The sequence below is a fragment of the Rhineura floridana genome, chromosome 2, assembly GCF_030035675.1.
Source record: "Rhineura floridana isolate rRhiFlo1 chromosome 2, rRhiFlo1.hap2, whole genome shotgun sequence".
Lineage (NCBI taxonomy): Eukaryota > Metazoa > Chordata > Lepidosauria > Squamata > Rhineuridae > Rhineura > Rhineura floridana.
The window spans coordinates 58,334,806-58,353,548 of NC_084481.1; the positions used below are offsets into that span (position 1 = coordinate 58,334,806).

Here is an 18,743-nt window from a genome sequence, read left to right on the forward strand (position 1 = left end):
CCTCACTAATTGGCATTTTGTCAGTGCTAATATAATCAAAATTGGGCAGGCATGCCTTCTCTTCAGCTTTTTATTATTTTCATCATCTGAATTCTTGTGGAGTGCAATACAAATTGTAACAGAAAGGATTAGTTAGAAACAGGAGTCAAATGGAATATGGAAACATTGTTACACAACAATCTCTAAATTCAGAGTTATTGCTTAGATCCTAAGGTATCCTTAGCTGTCCCATCCTTCCATCTACTCTCCTCTGCAGCCATCTATGCTCCCTGAAAAACCTCTCTGGATGGGGAGCGGACCAGTAGCCAGCCTTCCTTGTTAGGTGGGACAAACACATTTCTTGGTGGGGCATTGAGGGGGGATCACATAGTGCCAGCCAATACCACCACCCCTTACTGGTAGAGAGGATGTGACAGCCAGGCCAGAGAAAGGGAAAGGCAGTGACAGAAAATAAATACTAAAGTGTGTTTGTTAACTCCTCCTTGAGGGTCCCTCCTTGTAGTCTTGTTCCTGATCTTTAGATTTTCCTTCCTGTTGGACAATCAAGGGAAAGTGTTTTAACTAGTTGCTATATAAAGGACTAAGTAAATAATTTGACACTAATTGTGAAAAGTAATTAGATTTTTCCCATTGATTTCTGGGTTGATTTTAATTCCCAAAAACCCTCGAAAGGCCTTGAGCAGAGCTGCACACATTGGGAAAATCAGAAATTAGGCCTGAGTGACAGCCGAGGTGGTGAGCCAGCCAGCTATCTGTAGTGTGCACAGCAATATTTCTATTCCTCTAGGGCTGTTTTCGTCCTTTGCCATCAGCAACTTAAGAAAAAGAAGGAAATATAGATGCTATGATTGTGAGTATAGTGAGTGCTTTAAAACAGTCAAGGGTAATTTAGGGTAGATATTTTTTCAGTTCACTTTAAGTTATCTCTCTATTTCACCCTTTAGCAATAAGCATCCAATCCTGCTCTACTCATCCTAACTGCAGAATAAACAAATTCTTACTTCTTATTTCAGGCAAACAAACATGCTTCTTTATTGCTGGTTGGGTAGGGAACACAACCAAACTGAAAGAAGAAAGCAGAACAGAAAAGCAGAAGAAAGGAAAGTCTAAGGGGTGCAGTCTAACTAGCCCATAATACAAAGTTCTGATATTTAATTCTTCATGGGTCATGTTACTATACAGGCTGGGGTTTTTTTCAGGATCACTGGTCATGAAAAATCTACCCTCGTTCAGGGAAAGTCTTGAGTTAGCAGACTTTGGGGGGCTCTTCCAGATTAAACTTTTGTTTGGCACTCACACTGCCTTATTCACTGAATTTTCAGAGGGTCCTATTCTTAAATTGCTCCTGTTCTTAAAACAAGTTGTCATTCTTTAAAAGGAGGCTGTCATTGTTATGTCACAAATTAAATGACAATTTTACAAAAATAATCACAGGGGACAAAGCACAACTCTAGAACGGGTGGCGCACCCATTTGCCCCACCCTGGCTACAGGGCTGCCACGCAAGGAGGGGATTGCACAAAATCAGGCTTTTATCCTAAGATAAGCGAACTTAAGAAAATTCATGGACGTAAAGTTTCCAGTCCCCTCCTCGCCCAGGATGCCTGCTTACACACCCATCTCACATCATTCAGGAGGCCCACCACAACCATTCAGAGAGAATTTTCAGGGATGCCGGTGGCTGCAAGTGGAAGGAGGGGACAGGAGTTTTTCCTTCTTATCATCCAAGCCTATGTGTTTTCATGTCATACCCTCTGCTAGAGTAATTGTCAAAATCGTCATCTGTTTACATATATGCCACTTTCCCACAAAATATGCCCCAAATTGTTCACAGAATATCCAATGAACAACAGTATGTGTAACAATTTAAGGAGCATATTAGAATTCATTTAAAATGATCATTATCCACTAGATATGTGTATACCCAAAGGTTTTGCACAATTATCTCATAAAGCTCACTTACTATGGAATACTACCAGTAAGATTTAAAACTCAGCTTTAGTTATGTTTATTGAAAACATATTTTATAGAAATATGTTCAGGATTACAGCCATAATATGGGGTAAATAGGCTGTGAACTGTAGTCCAGGAATCACAACATATCATCCATTCTGCCACTCTGGATCACACCAATAGGCAAAGAAGTTCTGCAGGTTGTCTACAGATGACTCCTGCAGTTTCACAGACAGGGTGCAATGGTGATATCCATTGTTAACATACAAGAGTATATTTCCAGTCTGCATATCATGGAAAACCATGTGAATGCAGAAATCGCTTCCTCTTTGCTCCTTCCCTGAGCAGGAACAACAAATCACTATCACAAGCTTAGTGTTACATCCAAATCCAATTTAGTGATTTGTTTCACTCAAACAAACCATGATTAATAAGGAAAGAACAAGCCTTTTTTTGGAGTGAACCAAACCATGACCATTGAGGTGTTTGCCAGTTTGCTGCTCCTGCTCACAAACAGGAAATCATCTGAACATTCATGGTAAACTATGGTTTGCCATGACACACAAACATAGCCATTGTCTCTGTAAATGCAGTTGCTAATAGTCAACTCACTGACTTATCTTTCACAAATTAAATTTTTTTACAAAGCCTTTCAGAATAAGGGCTGTTGAAGGGCAGGCGACAATGATTTCCATAGGCTGATAATACATGGAAGGAAGGAAGGAAGGAAGGAAGGAAGGAAGGAAGGAAGGAAGGAAGGAAGGAAGGAAGGAAGGAAACTTTATTTTTACCCCGCCCTTTTTCCAAAGTGGAACTCAGGGCAGCTTACAAATAAAACTACATGTAGTTAAAAACATACAAAAATATACAATTAAGCAGAGCTTGGAAAAGTTACTTTTTTGAACTACACCTCCCATCAGCCCAATCAAGTGGCCATGCTGGCTGGGGCTGATGGGAGTCGTAGTTCAAAAAAGTAACTTTTCCAAGCTCTGCAATTAAGATACAATTAAACTATACGCAACCTTAAAACCATGAAACAGGCACTTAAAATACTAAAAAACAATTTAAAATAATACAAATAACAGCATAAAACAATAAACAAACCTTGTAGAGCCCAATCCTAAACACCTTCTATCTCAAAAGCCTGTCAGAATAAAAAAGCCGACGGAAGGATGGCAAGGAGGGGGCCATTCATGCCTCCCTAGGAAGGGAGTTCCAGAACCTAGGAGCAGCCACCGAGAAGGCCCTATCTCGCGTCCCCACCAATTGCGCTTGTGAAGGTGTTGGGACTGAGAGAAGGGCCTAAGAGAAGGGCCATTGTGTGAGAAGAACATCATGTTGCTTGACTTAAAAGCTGCAAGCTATCAGTTTAAATATATGCTCTTCACACACTCACACATACTTTTATAGAATCATAGAATAGTAGAGTTAGAAGGGACCTATAAGGCCATTGAGTCCAACCCCCTGCTCAATGCAGGAATCCAAATCAAAGCATTCCCGACAGATGGCTGTCCAGCTGCCCCTTGAATGCCTCCAGTGTCGGAGAGCCCACTATCTCTCCTGGTAATTGGTTCCATTGTCATATGGCTGTAACAGTTAGGAAGTTTTTCCTGATGTCCAGTCGAAATCTGGCTTCCTGCAACTTCAGCCCATTATTCCATGTCCTGCACTCTGGGACAATTGAGAAGAGATCCTGGACTTCCTCTCTGTGACAACCTTTCATATACTAGAAGAGTGCTATCATATCTCCCCTCAGTCTTCTCTTCTCCAGGCTAAACATGCCCAGCTCTTCCAGTCTCTCCTCATAGGGCTTTGTTTCCAGTCCCCTGATCATTCTTGTTGCCCTCCTCTGAATCTGTTCCAGTTTGTCTGCATCCTTCTTGAAGTGCAGAGACCACAACTGGACACAGTACTCAAGATGAGGCCTAACCAGTGCTGAATAGAGGGGAACTAATACTTCACATGATTTGGAAAGTATACTTCTGTTAATGCAGCCTAATATAGCATTTGCCTTTTTTGCAGCCTCATTGCACTGTTGGCACATATTCAGCTTGTGATCAATGACAATTCAAGGATCCTTCTCACATGTCGCATTGCTGAGCCAAGTATCCCCCATCTTATAACTGTGCATTTGGTTTCTTTTTCCTAAGTGTAGAACTTTGCATTTATCCCTGTTGAATTTCATTCTGTTGTTTTCAGCCCAATACTCCAGCCTATCAAGGTCCCTTTGAATTTTGTTTCTGTCTTCCATGGTATTAGCTGTGCCCCCCAATTTTGTATCATCTGCAAATTTGATAAGCATGCTCTGTACCTCCTCATCCAAGTTGTTAATAAAAATGTTGAAGAGCATTGGGCCCAGGACCTAGCCCTGTGGTACCCCACTTGTTACTTCCGCCCAGTTTGAGAAGGAACCATTGACAAGCACTCTTTGAGTATGATTCTGGAGCCAACTGTGGATCCACCTGATAGTTGTTCCATCTAGCCCACATTTAACTAGCTTGCTAATCAGAATATCATGTGTCACTTTGTCAAAAGCTTTGCTGAAGTCGAGATATATTATGTCCACAGCATTCCCAGTCTACAAGGGAGGTTACCCAATCAAAAAACGAGATAAGATTAGTTTGGCAGGATTTGTTCTTCATAAATCCATGCTGGTTCCTAGTAATCACTGCATTGTTTGCAAGGTGCTTACAGATTGACTGCTTTAAAATCTGCTCCAGAGTTTTTCCAGGAATTGATGTTAGGCTGACTGGTCTGTAGTTCCCCGGTTCCTCCTTTTTGCCCTTTTTGAAGATAGGGACAGCATTAGCTCTCCTCCAGTCATCCGACGCTTCACCAGTCCTCCATGATTTCGCAAAGATAATAGACAGCTGTTCTGAGATTATTGTTAGTGAATATTCAAATAGGGGTTACAAAATTCAGGAGGGGAGACTTTCCAGTTAGTAACTATATGCTCATACTTTGCTGACTGAGAGACACCATCTGTCTCCAACACCATCTTCCAGGACTTGATGATAAGGGTAGTAATCCCCCTCTCCTCTCAGTCATCACTCAGCAGTTTGGCCTAGCAAGCCACTTTACCAGCTACCACTGACAATAAATGTTGGTGAGCGCTGTTTGAGTTGCACCAACTCTATAATTAAATGGGATTGACATAGTCAAGGGCTCCTTCTGGGACTATGCAAACTATGGTTTGTCACTAAGTTGAAACTCCTTGCTACTTAGGAAATGTATTTTTCCACACATCAGCTAGCAAAATCTTTCCAAACATGTTGCCCTCCTGCTGTTTTGGACTACAACTTTGCAGGGTGGGGCTGATGGGAATTGTACTCTGAAGCATCTGTAAGGCACTAGGTTGTGGAAGGAATGAGAGGACTTGGGATCCTGTGGCTCCTTTGCCCCACCCCCGCCTCACCCCAAAAAAACAGATCACAGAACAGTGCCAGCAGGACATGGCTACTTGCTGATCAGAGAACCTCTAGTGTCATCCTACCAAGGGATCTGTTCCCACCCTGTGTGGACAATGAGTTTATTATCCTAACAATGATGAAAAATGCATTTAATTCGATGCTTACCAAAATTTAGAGCTCTTTTCCATTATGAAAAGAAACACAGTATAATTGGGTAGAGGGGAAATCCACTTTGATCGCTGGAGGGAGGGGATTAGCAGAGTCTTAAAACATAAGTCAATGCATCAAGCAATTTACCAGAAACAACTCTTTGTATGTTTCTGTTGTCTTTGGGGAGCATATGAAGAGGGCCGGTCCCAAAGGGTGGCCAGGTCGGGCTCTGACCGAGAGCCCCTGAAGCCACAGAGGCCTCTGAGGGGCCTCTCAATTGGGTGGGGTAGGAGGACACACATGCACCAGGAACCAAGGCAAGCTGGTGCCCAAGGGCCCCAGCATGTCTGGCGCTGGCCCTGCATATGAAAGCCCTTCCCATTTCAACAAGCCTTTTAAGTGGAGATCTTTATCCCAGTCAGTATCCGTATTGGATATGAAATTGTTTTTACATACGAAATGGTTTTTCATAGTTTTTGCTTATGAAAGTGCTCTCTCTGTCTCTCTGTCTCTGTCTCTCTCTCTTTGCAATTCTTATAATTATTTCTAGGAGCAAGGGAACATAAGAGGCTGCCTTATACTGAGACAGACCATTAGTCCATCTCACTCAGTATTGTCTACACTGACTGGCAGGGGCTCTCCAGGGTTTCAGACTGGGATTCTTTCCCAGCCCTACCTGGAGATACCAGGGATTAAATCTGGAACCTTCCACATACAAAGCAGATGTTCTGCCACTGAGCCACGGCTCTTCCTGTAAGCTATGGCCCTTCCAATAAACAGGTTTAACATTGAAAATGTTTTCATTGTGAAATACCTTTGAGATATATTATGTGAAGTGATTCACAAATAGAAGCAAATTTTTAAAAAATTAAACAATAGGAGTTCCCTCCCCAAAATGCAACATATATTACATGTGCTGAGCAATCCATACCTGAGGCACAAGTAAAATTCTGACTCTGTGTGTGTGTACTTTGACACATTAGTAGAACTTGTCTACTAATCACCATCTTTATTTGCATTTTTGTGCCTAGAAAAGAGGTGCTCTGTTCTGAAAATACAGTATCTCTTCTTTGCAGTACAGTTACGAAGTACAAATTAAAACTGACATCTCCAAACATAACAAATCAGAGAAGGCACAGGCTGACTGTAGGCTATTGTTAAGTTTCAAGAAGCACTTACTTCCAACCCTTTAGTGCACTGTGCCACTTAAAACAACCTCAGTCATTATCCTTGAGCATGCATAAATTTCCCAGCAAGCCTGATGTAGCAGATCTACCACCTCCTCTGTCAAAATGCATATGTGACACGGGTTCTTCCCTTTTTGCCTAAGTATTGGTGGATCCCTCTTGTTCTTGAACCAAACCTCTTTCATGGAAGGGCAGTTCCCTTCTGAGCCTCAGATCTTTTAACTCACAGCCAGCTGCCAAGCAGCTGGCCACATGGTCATCTTTCTAATGACATAAGACCAGTGGATCACCATCCCTGAATCCATTAATAGAAACAGCCTAAAGAACTGCACATGGCTCACCCTGGGCCATAGCTTTCATTTTGCTGCAGACAGCATCTTGCAGAGAGCCAATACTATGCTGTGTGGGAATCAGCATAACTATTTATATATTTCTGTTTTTATTCTGAACTGATCCATTCCAGACACAGACATGCTTATTTTCCCTAGATGTTTATTGCCTTTCTCTCTCTCTCTTTCTCTGAACATACGAAGAGTTATTGATTGCATGAAATTGATTTAATTAGGGAATTGCATTAGAATGTGATGGATGTGTCCCAGTTAAGTATGGTGCTCTAGCTGTGGTCACACCATTAACCCTTCAGTTTCTCTCACTTACTCTAAATCCTGCCAGATATAGGGGAGTCATCTTCATACAATACATGTGTAGTGATTATTCATTTGTAGGAGGAGATCCAGCCATTTTCCCTGTACATTCTGCAGCTGCAGGGCTATCATATTTTGCTAATGCTCCAACAACAGTGGATTATGTTTGGTGTGGTGACATTCTTGCATGAGTCTGACTTGGCCATTAAGCTACATGCTCCATTCTCTCCGGCCTTCCCTCATGTATGACAATATTTTCTTTCCTGGCGTGAAGCACATCATAGTTTGTAGTTTCATTTGAACCGGCAAACCATGCTTTAGTTCATGGTTAATCCTGGTTTCTGATTCTAGTTTGCAGGGTCAGTGCTAAACATAATGAATAAACTATTATTTGCCACAAACCAGGACAGAAAGCAGTGAGGAGGGAGCATACAACCCCCAAGTCTCATGCACATGGTGCCAAGCCATGGTTTAAACCAACTTCTTGTCACTTTGAAAATATTGTTTCACCATGCCAAAGCTTTCCCCAACCTCTTGTCCTCCAGATGTTTTGAACTACAACTGCGCTGGTTGAACCTGATGGGAGTTGTAGTCTAAACCATATGGAAGGCAGCAGGTTGGGGAAGACTTACCTAGCACAATCTTTGTATATTTTAGTCCTGATCCAGCTAGGGGACATAGACACACAAGAATAGACTTTCACAGACTTATTCTCAGCTGGATGGGGGAATCAGCATGCAAATTGTTGCTGGGTACAAGATTTTCCAGATGGAAATTGCACCAATTAGCTGTTCGGTAACCAGAGACAAACTGGAGTTATTGCCTCCCACCCCTACCAAGCAATTGATGACATAATTTCAGGTTATGAGGTAGAGCTCTACACATGCATAGTTGGATCAGGGCCCTAGTGGATAATCCCTGAGGCATCATTAGTGATCTGCAGTACAAATCCTCTCCATGCCATCTTAATTAATACTCCTGTTAGTGGATATGTTCATCCACTATACTGTTTCAGTGTTTGAATTCTCATGTTGATGGGTGGAGGTGGTATGTGTTTAAATGGAACAAAAAATAAGCAGGATTATTCCCTTCCACTCGCTATCATCATTTTATCAACACTTAGCTTCCTAAGGGAGCAATCCTAAACTCTCCCTTCCCAGGCCACCTGAGGGACCATTGGATGTAGCAGCAACACACCAAGTGCCTCTCCATCAGTACAGAGTCAGCAGCACATCCACCCTAGAGGCCCCTGAATATCTGCAGGCAGAGATGTACCAGTGGCAGTGTTCCTGCCAGTGGTAGGGCCTGAAATGGGTTGTTCTTGGGGAGTTGGGGTGTATCAGGGATAGGCTTGGATCTACAGGATCCTATGCCCTCTTGTTCCCCCCAACATGTGAAAAAAGAGGATCTTCACTACAGCAGCTCTGGAGCTGGCATAGTTAGTTTCCTCTCATTGTCCTCAATAAGAAAGGAGGGAAACTTTTTTTAAAAAAAAATAGGACAATGCATACACACACCTATCTCCTGATCAGACCACCCTGAGCTGACAGGGTTACCGATGCTGTGGATCTCTCCCTCCAATCCCCCTCCCATGTGCAGGATTACTCTGCCAATTATTATTATGTATTTAGTACAGAAATATGGGTTCCTCCTGATGTCGTAAAAGAGGCAAACACAAGCATATCTATCCCCCTTAGCAAGGTTATCTCTCCTGCAGAATAGCAGAAAATTAAAGTGTGTCTTATTTTAATAGATTTGCTAAAGGAGCATGGGGCCAGGCCTTCCTTGATAATTATCTTTACACCCACAAGAAATAAAATTCATTCCAGATTTGCCTTCTCATGTTTATTCTTAGATGAGAGGACATTTTAAACTTTGGGATGTGTACATTTCAGAATGTCGAATTATCTGATTTTGTTCTTATTTATTTAAAAGTAAAGTGATTTTTTAAAAGCTTCTGGATGGGAGGCTGAGGGGAAAAAACAAGTATCAAGAATTTCTTGTGTCAGCAACCCGACTTTGGATTCCTTTTTTACAAAATGGGCAACAACAGATCCAAAATTTCCCATGCACTCCTCACAGCAGCACAAACATAACAACAGAACAATGGGGGGAAATAGGCCATTGAGAACCTAAGAAGAGCCCTGCTAGATTAGGCCATAGGGCCATCTAGTCTAACATCCTGTTTCCATGGTGGCAAACGAGAAGCCCGCAAGCGGGACCTGAGTGCAACAGTGCTCTCCCTGCTTGTGATTCCCAGCAACTGGGATTCAGAAGAATGCTGCCTCCATCTAGTAGCCACTGATAGCTTTACCCTCCATGAATGTGTTGTTATCCCATTTTAAAACCATTGACGTTGGTAGCTGTCACTACATCTCATGCTAGCAAATTCTATCGTTTAACTATGTGCTGCTGCATGAGGAAGGACTTCCTTTGACCTGTCCCAAATCTTCCCAAAGATCCAGCTTCATTGAATGACTCCCAACTCTAGAGGGAAAATTGATGGTCGGCAGGGAAAGTAGCAAGCTCAGAATGGAATGGAGAACTTCTTGGGCAATTGATTAAATCTAAAAGCTTGCTATTGAAACAGTTCTGTGTGTACAGTCTCCAAATTGACTTGTACACATTCAAAGCTCTTTTCAAGATTTCAGATCAGGGTTTCCAATCAGAAGGTGGCTTGTAAACACCTTAGGAACAGAGGAAGCTGCCTTAGACTGAGTCAGACCCTTAGTCCATCTAGCTCAGTACTGTCTACACTGACTGGCAGCAGCTTACCAGGATTCCAGACTGGGTACATTCCCAGCCCTACCTGAAGATGCCAGAGATTGAATTTGGGGCCTTCTGCATGCAAGGCAGGTGCTCTACCACTGAGCTATGGCCCTTTCCCCCTGAATGTGCTCACAAGCTTCTTCCAGGAAAAGCATTATTTTGAATGTTTGAATTGAGTTTAAGGAATTTCTTTTATAGTGTTTCCCCTTTTTAACACAGATAGCTAGCATGTCTTCTATGCCTAGCTCAGTTTGGGAAGCACAGCTTGATCTTCCATGTCAGATTAGTTTTTAAAAAAAACCCTCCTACAGCAGGTCTCTGTATCATTTTTTGCATGATGTGTCCCAAATACTGGAGATATATCCCACTGCTAAATGGGATGGGGTAGGGAAAAGTCATGCAATTGGATATTACTTATATTTATATGAGTTTCAGCCTCTCTCCAGAACTGGGCTGCTTTACTACAAAGCCAATGACCTATGAGCTATGCACCACTTTATCTTCAGCATCACATTTTAGAAATGAGACAGGGCACTAGTAGGTTCTCTAAATAATCACAGCTGTAGATCTAACAGTGTCATTCTGACTGTCTTAAGAGGTGCTGCCTATGGCGTTTTTGAGTGGTGTGCCCATTCCTTATTCCATGTGAGGCATGGAGGTTCAAGAATCAGTTGAGTCTCATTTCGACCATAATTGTACAAGCACATGGCAGGACAAGGAAGCAAGTCTAGACACTGAAAAATGCCATAGACTGACAGGTGTCAATAAGCAGAGATGCATAATCAGTTTTTCTACCCAATCACTGGTCCAAACATTCTACCAGACAGGCTTCTGATTCCTTAAAAACATCAGATTGGTGCAATAATATCCATATAAACTTTGCTTTGGCATACTTTTTTGGTGGGGGAGGGGGAACATTTCCTTGCCCTGAAGGAGAATAAGCTAAATAGATTCATGCTATGAAAATATTCTAAGAGTTGCGACTGTCACTGCTCAAATGGATAAAAATGACACATCCAGCAGATGCTGTCAGGTGGCGTACACCTTCTTCATGAAGATTGCATGCAAATTGGGTCTACAGTTTGTAAATAAATATGCAAATACACTGCAGGCCTCAAGCACATACTGTTGCCATGGCAATCCATAGAGGCTGAACAAGCTGCCCACTCCTGCCTCAAAAAACAAAATTACTTGGAGAAAACTGGCACAGAAAGACAGAGCAGGCTTAGAATCATAGAATAGTAGAGTTAGAAGGGGCCTATAAGGCCATTGAGTCCAACCCCCTGCTCAATGCAGGAATCCAGATTAAAGCATACCCAACAGGGTGACTGTCCAGCTGCCTCTTGAAGGCCTCCAGTGTTAGATAGCCCATCAGCTCCCCAGGTAATTGGTTCCATTGTTGTACTACTCTAACAGTTAGGAGGCTTTTCTTGATGTTCAGTTGAAATCTGGCTTCCTGCAACTTGAGCCCATTATTCCGTGTCCTGCACTCTGGAATGACTGAGAAGAGATCCTGGCCTTCTTCTGTGACAACCTTTCAAGTACTTGAAGAGTGCTATCATTTCTCCCCTTAGTCTTCTCTTCTCAAAGTTAAACATGCCCAGTTCTTTCAGCCTCTCCTCACTGAGCTTTGTTTCCAGTCCCCTGCTTCATTCCAGATCCTCGACAATGTCAAGGAGCAGTACTGGATTTGACACACCTGAATGTCATGCATCTGCTCAGGCTTGGAAAATCTGATCCACTATTCCACTTCTCAAGTTCAAGACTCTGTTGGTATCCTGAGATGAACTGTGGCAAGCCCATTAAACTGTTATAAAGATCATTCAAAGCAGTTAGGAAACCCCCCAGATTGACTGTGGCACAGACAGAAAACTCTCTTTGAAGTCCAGCCAGGGATTAATTCCTCTGTGCAGGGGGAAAAGGTGCCAGGGCTCAAATACATCTGGAAAAAAAACACCACCAACTGGATCTGGAAGTCTCCCTTAAGTCAGGAGTGCTGGGACCTTTTTCAGCCCAAGGGCTGCATGGAAAACGTTCTAAGAGCAGTATGTCACATTCCAATGTGCATGCCCCCCCCCACGCACACACATCTCTCTCTGTTCTTCATGCAGGCACACAAGAGTTTAAGGACACAGGCAAAGACACTCACAGAGGGTATGAAAAAGGAACAGTGAGCGATGTGGCCTGGGAGGAATATTGAAGGGCTCAAGTATGTCTGGAAAGAACATCTACAGGATCTGAACATCTTTCCCCTATGACATGATGTGTAAGGCACCTGTGTAGTTACTCAGGGGTTAAGGAAATGCCTTCTGCATCTAGTCCAGGCCAGTTTCCTCTGTTCCTACCCAATCCATTCTAGGCTTGACACCTGGCACGGAGAACTCATACCAGAGCTGAGCTCTGAGTCAAGCACGGCATATATCAAAATGAGATTCCTCTCTCAAGGGCACTGCATTAAGACAAATTGATGCCCAAAGACAAAAATCACTGGCCAAATCCCCTTGTGTACAGACAGAATGCACTTTATGGCAAAACTCTGCAATGACAAAAACAGCTGCTGACCATGTTCAACAACGGACATCGGGGACAGTCTGTGCAGGCCAATTTTCTGGGTGCATGAGAAGTGAGAAGGTTATGGCAGAAGAAGAACACCCAAGGAGAATCAGTCTGTTGAAGATAGCTGCAGGCTCCAATACTTCAGTTCAAAGGAATTTTTAAATTACTATTTATTAAAATGTCTCTATCTCTCCCTTCTGGTCCAAAAGCACCAGTCAATCCAGCCTACAATGTTTAAATTTACAATTTCATAAAAGCAACAATATGGGTCGTGGTTTGCCATTTGGCAAGATGGCTGCTTCAGCCATCTGCTCCCATCCCCAAGTGGGTCTTTCAATCATTAATTGATGGATTTTCAATATCAATAATAGCCTAAATGGCACCACAGGCTAGGGAATGCAATTGGGACAAAAACAGAAAGCTCTTAAGCTATCTCCTGCTGAAGCAGACCCTTGGGAGGAGTCAGAGCTATGAAGCATAGAGGAAATTGACATGACACACGGTGGGCTCCATCAAGGGAAAGGTGGAAAACTGACGTGATTTATCTAACAACGCAGACATAGCAGATTACTTGAAATTGCTTCAGAAAGAACTTGTGGGTGACTGGCAAACTGCAATTTCATCACTTTATGGTAAATTGCCTTAGCTACAAACTCAGATTATGGGGATTGCTACCATAGCCACTGAAGCTCTTGATCTTGGTTTGCACCATGAGTCTAAGCTTGAAAAGTTGAAAATGACTACTGATAATTTACAAATGAAGTGGAGGAGCAGGAAACCAAAGAGTGAATATTCAGGTCTGAGGGATTCCTGATTTTGAAGAGGAGGTCTCCCTGATGGACTTTGTTCTACAGTGGTTCAAGGATCTGCACTAATCGGTGAAGATTTCCCTCCCTCAAGCCATTGAGCAAATATATCAAGCTCCAGGGCCATGCACTCAAATAGGGCACCAGGTGGCAATTGGGTTCTAGTCATCAGATCTGATAAATTTCACATAAAAGATCTGGTGTATAAAGCCCTGTGAAATTACCACGTATTGAAATAAGGGGATGCAGAAGTTCAAATCTACCCAGATGTCCACTGATATGTTGAAAAGAAGGCACTCTTTCAAGCTGGAAACTGAAGCTTTACAAAAGGCAGGCATCGCATACCATTAGGGCTTCACCCTCAAAATGGCAGAGCATCACAAGAACTAATTCCTTACAGTAGCTACAGTACACTGAAGGAGGTGAAGGTGTTGTACAGATCAGCCTCCCAGCGGAACAAGATATTGATGACGCTGATGCGGATGGCGAGAATGGAAGTCAAGCTCCGGAGTGGGAAACACAGCAGCAGAAGAAGAATGGCAAAAAGAAGGCTGGCTAAAGAAAGAATGGTGTCGGAGATAGGAACTGTCACCAGATTTCAGTTTGTCTACATCAGCACTCCTGTTATAATTTTGTACTACAGCATGCAGATTGTTACTCTGTTGCTCAGTGACTAGTGTTGGCTGGATCTTATGTTTTTTTCCAGAGGTGTCACGGATCTTTTTTTTTTTTTGAGGTCTCTGTCAGCATTAGACTTTCTGTCAACATTCTCTTTCTGTTACTTGTTGCATTGCTCACTCGGAGAGGGGGGCAAGAGAGGGTTAAAGATATTTTCTTTATTACTGGTTTGCCCCACCATCATACCTCATGGTTAGGGGCACAAGAGTTGCTCCTTCTTTGGACACTTGAAGCATCTCACACCTCAAGGTGTTTTTTTCTTTGGTCAGTTATTTCTGTGTGCGTGTGCTGTTTTCTTTTCTGTGTGCTACACTATTTACTCTTTGAAGTTCTCTATTCTACCTTTGTGGGGGAGATACCACATATCTTCATTAGGGGACTGGGAAGTATTGGCATTCTTGACACACTTACTGATGGTGGATAAATCAAACGTTTTATCTCTTGACATCAAGGGTTTAGGTGCCATGCAGAAAAGAGCTTGAATAGCTTCATTATAGAAAATGGAGAGTCCTAGCATAATATTTTTGCAGGAAACTCACCAAAAGGCGGAGTGCATTAACATGATTGAAAGTTGCTTGGGGAAACAGCTTAGCTCATGTGAGTAATTTAAAACGTGGGGAGTCTCCATTATACTGGCCAAAAAAATGTCTGGTTGTGTTTATGGAGACTATTATAGACTCTAAGGGTTGCTTTGTTTTCACTAATACAAGGTTTGTTTGAAGGATAACAGATTAGGTTGGGGTCCTTATATGGTCCCGGTGTTCACCACGTTGACTTTCTTCAAGAGGTTGTGTCATTGATTTATAAAGGTTTGTTGTCAGGTACAATGGGGTTGGTGGACAGTTTGAAAACTGTGTGGGAGTCTGACATGGAGGTTCGCATAGATGAAGAAGCCTGGGCTGTGATGTGGAAGAAATCCCCCACTTGTTCTATTTCCGCACGAGTTTGTCCCTGATCCAAGTGGTCCTGCACTGGTATCTCACTCTAATCAAACTGGGGAGAATGTTCATGAATATGTCATTGAAGTGTAGGTGAGGTGTCATAGGATGGGCACATTCTACCATATGTGGTGGGCTTGCCCAGTGGTGAGCACCTTTTGTCTCAAAATCTTCCAAGAGATTTCCAACATTGTTGAACAAGATATGCCACCAAACTCCCATCTGGCTTTATTGTCTATTTTTCTGGAGGATATGCAGCAGTTGTGGTATAAGCAGCTGATTGTATACCTTCTTACAGCTGCCACGCTGGAACTAGCACAGCACTGGAAACACAATTCCCCCTTTACAATTGAGGGGTGGTGGGCTAAAATCTGGGACCTGTTTTTATTAGAAAAACTAACTCGGCAGAATAGGCTCTGCAGGGGTGCAGTGAATCGAATACATTCACTTACACATGGTGGCCCTTTCTGGTTTTCCTTAATCGAGTTGGTTGTAAGCCAACACTCCCCAGCCCGCCCAAGTACAATTGGGGGTTTATCAGTTACACTGATGACTCACAGTTTGTTATGCTTCTCTCTACTGTAGTCAACTTCATGGTTTTTCTGGGTGGGTACAGTCCCCTTCTTTTTTGCTGTTCTATAATAATAATAATAATAATAATAATAATAATAATAATAATAATAATAATAATAATAATAATAATAATAATAATAATAATTTATTTCTGAGTCGCCTATCTGGCCAAAAAACGGCCACTCTAGGCGACGTACAATCCATTAATAAAATACAATATAACAATAATTAAATACAATAATTAATAGGTTAAAACCAAGAACTATAATTAACAGTAGCAGCAAAACTAACTCGCCACAGAAATCCCATAGGCCTGCCTGAAGAGCCAGGTCTTTAAGGCCCGGCGGAAAACATTCAGGGAAGGGCCATGACGAAGATCGAATGGGAGGGAGTTCCAGAGAGTGGGGGCCGCCACCGAAAATGCCCTCTCCCTAGTCCTCACCAGCCGAGCTGATTTAGCTGATGGAACTGAGAGAAGGCCCTGTGTGGCTGATCTTGTTTGGCGGCATAATTGGTGATACTGGAGGCGCTCCTTCAGATAAGCTGGGCCGAGACCGCATAGGGATTTAAAGGTCATCACCAACACCTTGAATTGGGCCCGGTAAGCAACTGGCAGCCAGTGTAGATCTACCAACACTGGGGTGATGTGATCATAGCGATGGCTGTTCTTAATTAAACGTGCTGCCGCATTCTGTATTAGTTGCTGTTTCCGGACCGTTTTCAAGGGTAACCCCACGTAGAGCGCATTACAGTAATCCAAGCGAGAGGAGACCAAGGCATGTACCACCGGCGGGAGCAGATGAACAGGAAGGTAAGGTCGCAGCCTTCGTATAAGATGTAATTGATACCAAGCTGCCTGGCTCACCGCAGAAATTTGAGCCTCCATGGACAGCTGGGAGTCAAGAATGACCCCAAGGCTGTGAACCTGGTCTTTTAGGGGCAATCTTACCCCATTGAATACCAGGTCTATATCACCTAACCTTGCCTTGTCTCCTACCAGTAGCACCTCAGTTTTGTCAGGGTTTAGCTTCAGTCTGTTTCTTCCCATCCAACCACTCATGGATTCCAGGCAGTTGGACATGGTCTTCACAGCCAACTCTGGTGAGGACTTGAACGAGAGATAGAGCTGAGTGTCATCTGCATATTGGTGACACTGCAGCCCAAATCTCCTGATGATAGCCCCCAGTGGCTTTACATAGATATTGAATAGCATGGGGGACAGGATAGAGCCCTGTGGCACTCCACAAGTGAGAGGCCAAGGGTCAGAGACCTCATCCCCCAATGCTACCCGTTGGTGTCTATTGGAGAGAAAGGAGCGGAACCACCGTAAAACGGTGCCCTTTATACCCAATCCCTCCAGACAATCCAACAGGATACCATGGTCAATGGTATCAAAAGCCGCCGAGAGGTCCAGGAGGACAAGGAAGGTGTACTCACCCCTATCTAATGTCCTCCTCATATCATCCACCAGAGCGACCAAGGCTGTTTCAGTTCCATGTCCAGTCCTGAAGCCCGACTGGAATGGATCTAAATAATCCGCTTCATCCAAGTGTGTCTGTAGCTGATTGGCCACCACTCGTTCAATCACCTTGCCCAGAAATTGTAAATTTGAGATTGGGCGAAAGTTGTTCAGATCTTGGGGGTCCAAGGAGGACTTTTTTAAGATGGGTTTTATTATTGCCTCCTTGAGGGCTAATGGCATTACACCCTCTTCCAAGGATGCATTTACCACTGCCTTGACTCCCTCGCTCAACCTCTCTTTGCAGCTCATAATGAGCCACGATGGGCAAGGATCAAGTAAACAAGTGGTCAGCTTCACAGTTAAGAGCACCTTGGCCACATCCTCAGAAGGAAGAGGCTGAAACCGAGCTCACAAGACTGGATTGCAATTGGCCGACTCTGGACCGCTTACTGCATCCACGGTGTACAGGATTAAGCTCCTTAAATGCTCAATTTTATCAGCAAAGTGCTTTGCAAATATGTGTCGTGTCCAGGACTGGACTCAGGAACCAGACCAGTTGGTGAAAGCAATTCAGTCTTTATTAAAGTAATATCCAAACAGAAGCTACGCCTTCTCATGAAGCAACACAATAACACGTGTCCAGCGACATGCAAGAGAGTTGACAGAACAAGGAATCTCTGCTCCCCCGACTCTTATAAGGGGGACTTTCTGGCGCAAATTCTCTCACTCCGCCTCAAGGTGCTCTCTTCCACACCCCTCCTCTCTCTCCCCCTTGCTCTTTTTTGTTTTCTCCGGGTTCGTGGTGAAGGGGGAGGCGCTGCCCCCTCCCCTTCTGAGGATTCTACCTTGGGTATTGGGGAAAGAGGGGGGTGGATGCCATGCCCATCAGGCGGGCTTTTCTCTGGCTGAGGAGGGAGTTGAATTCCCCCTCCTTCCGTTTCTAACTGCTCTGACCTGGGAAGGGGGGTGAGTGTGGGAAGTTCCTGGGAAGAGTCTGTGTCTGTATCTGTGTCGGCTAGAGCTTCAAGGTCTTTACTGCTGGGCAACACTAACTCTGGAATTCCTCCCCCCTCCTCTGGTTCTTCTTCACACAACTCTGGGAAAATGATCTCCTCCCCCTCCTCATCCTCTGAAGTGCCAGGACCCCAATCCTGCATCCTCACAATATGTCACAGGAGGTTTTTGAATATTCCATGGGCTCCTGAGTAACTGGACCGACCAGACTTCAGACCACTTGGAATAACCTCCTGGGACAGCACTCTGCGGACGCAATAGAGGCAGCAAAGAAATCCCTCTTTGTTGCCTTTGTTGCCACATGGTAGGCAACTATTGCTGCTCTGACCTGTGTCTGATCATCTTTGGAGCGAGATTTCCGCCACCGGCGCTCTAGTCGTCTCACCTCCTGTCTCAATTTTCGCAGTCCTGGAGTGTACCATGGCGCCAATTGAGTTCTATTCAGGGGGAGAGGATGTTTCAGAGCCACCCGGTCTAATGCCCCAGCGATTTCTCTATTCCACTCCATCACCAAGTTTTCGACCGGGCATCCTTCGGCAGGCTCCAATTCCCCCAGGGCATTCAGGAATCCATCCGGATCCATCAGGCATCTGGGGCGGACCAT

At 43.7% G+C, this 18,743-nt stretch overlaps 1 long non-coding RNA gene across 3 annotated transcripts in view; it reads right to left on the minus strand.

The window, feature by feature from the left end:
- Nucleotides 1-18,743, minus strand: part of LOC133378150 (uncharacterized) — a 164,028-nt gene that overhangs the window by 138,207 nt on the left and 7,078 nt on the right. For all 3 annotated transcript variants that reach the window (XR_009760876.1, XR_009760877.1, XR_009760878.1), the window contains exon 2: nt 15,649-15,726. This is a non-coding gene — a long non-coding RNA (uncharacterized LOC133378150). The remainder of the gene's footprint in view (nt 1-15,648; nt 15,727-18,743) is intronic.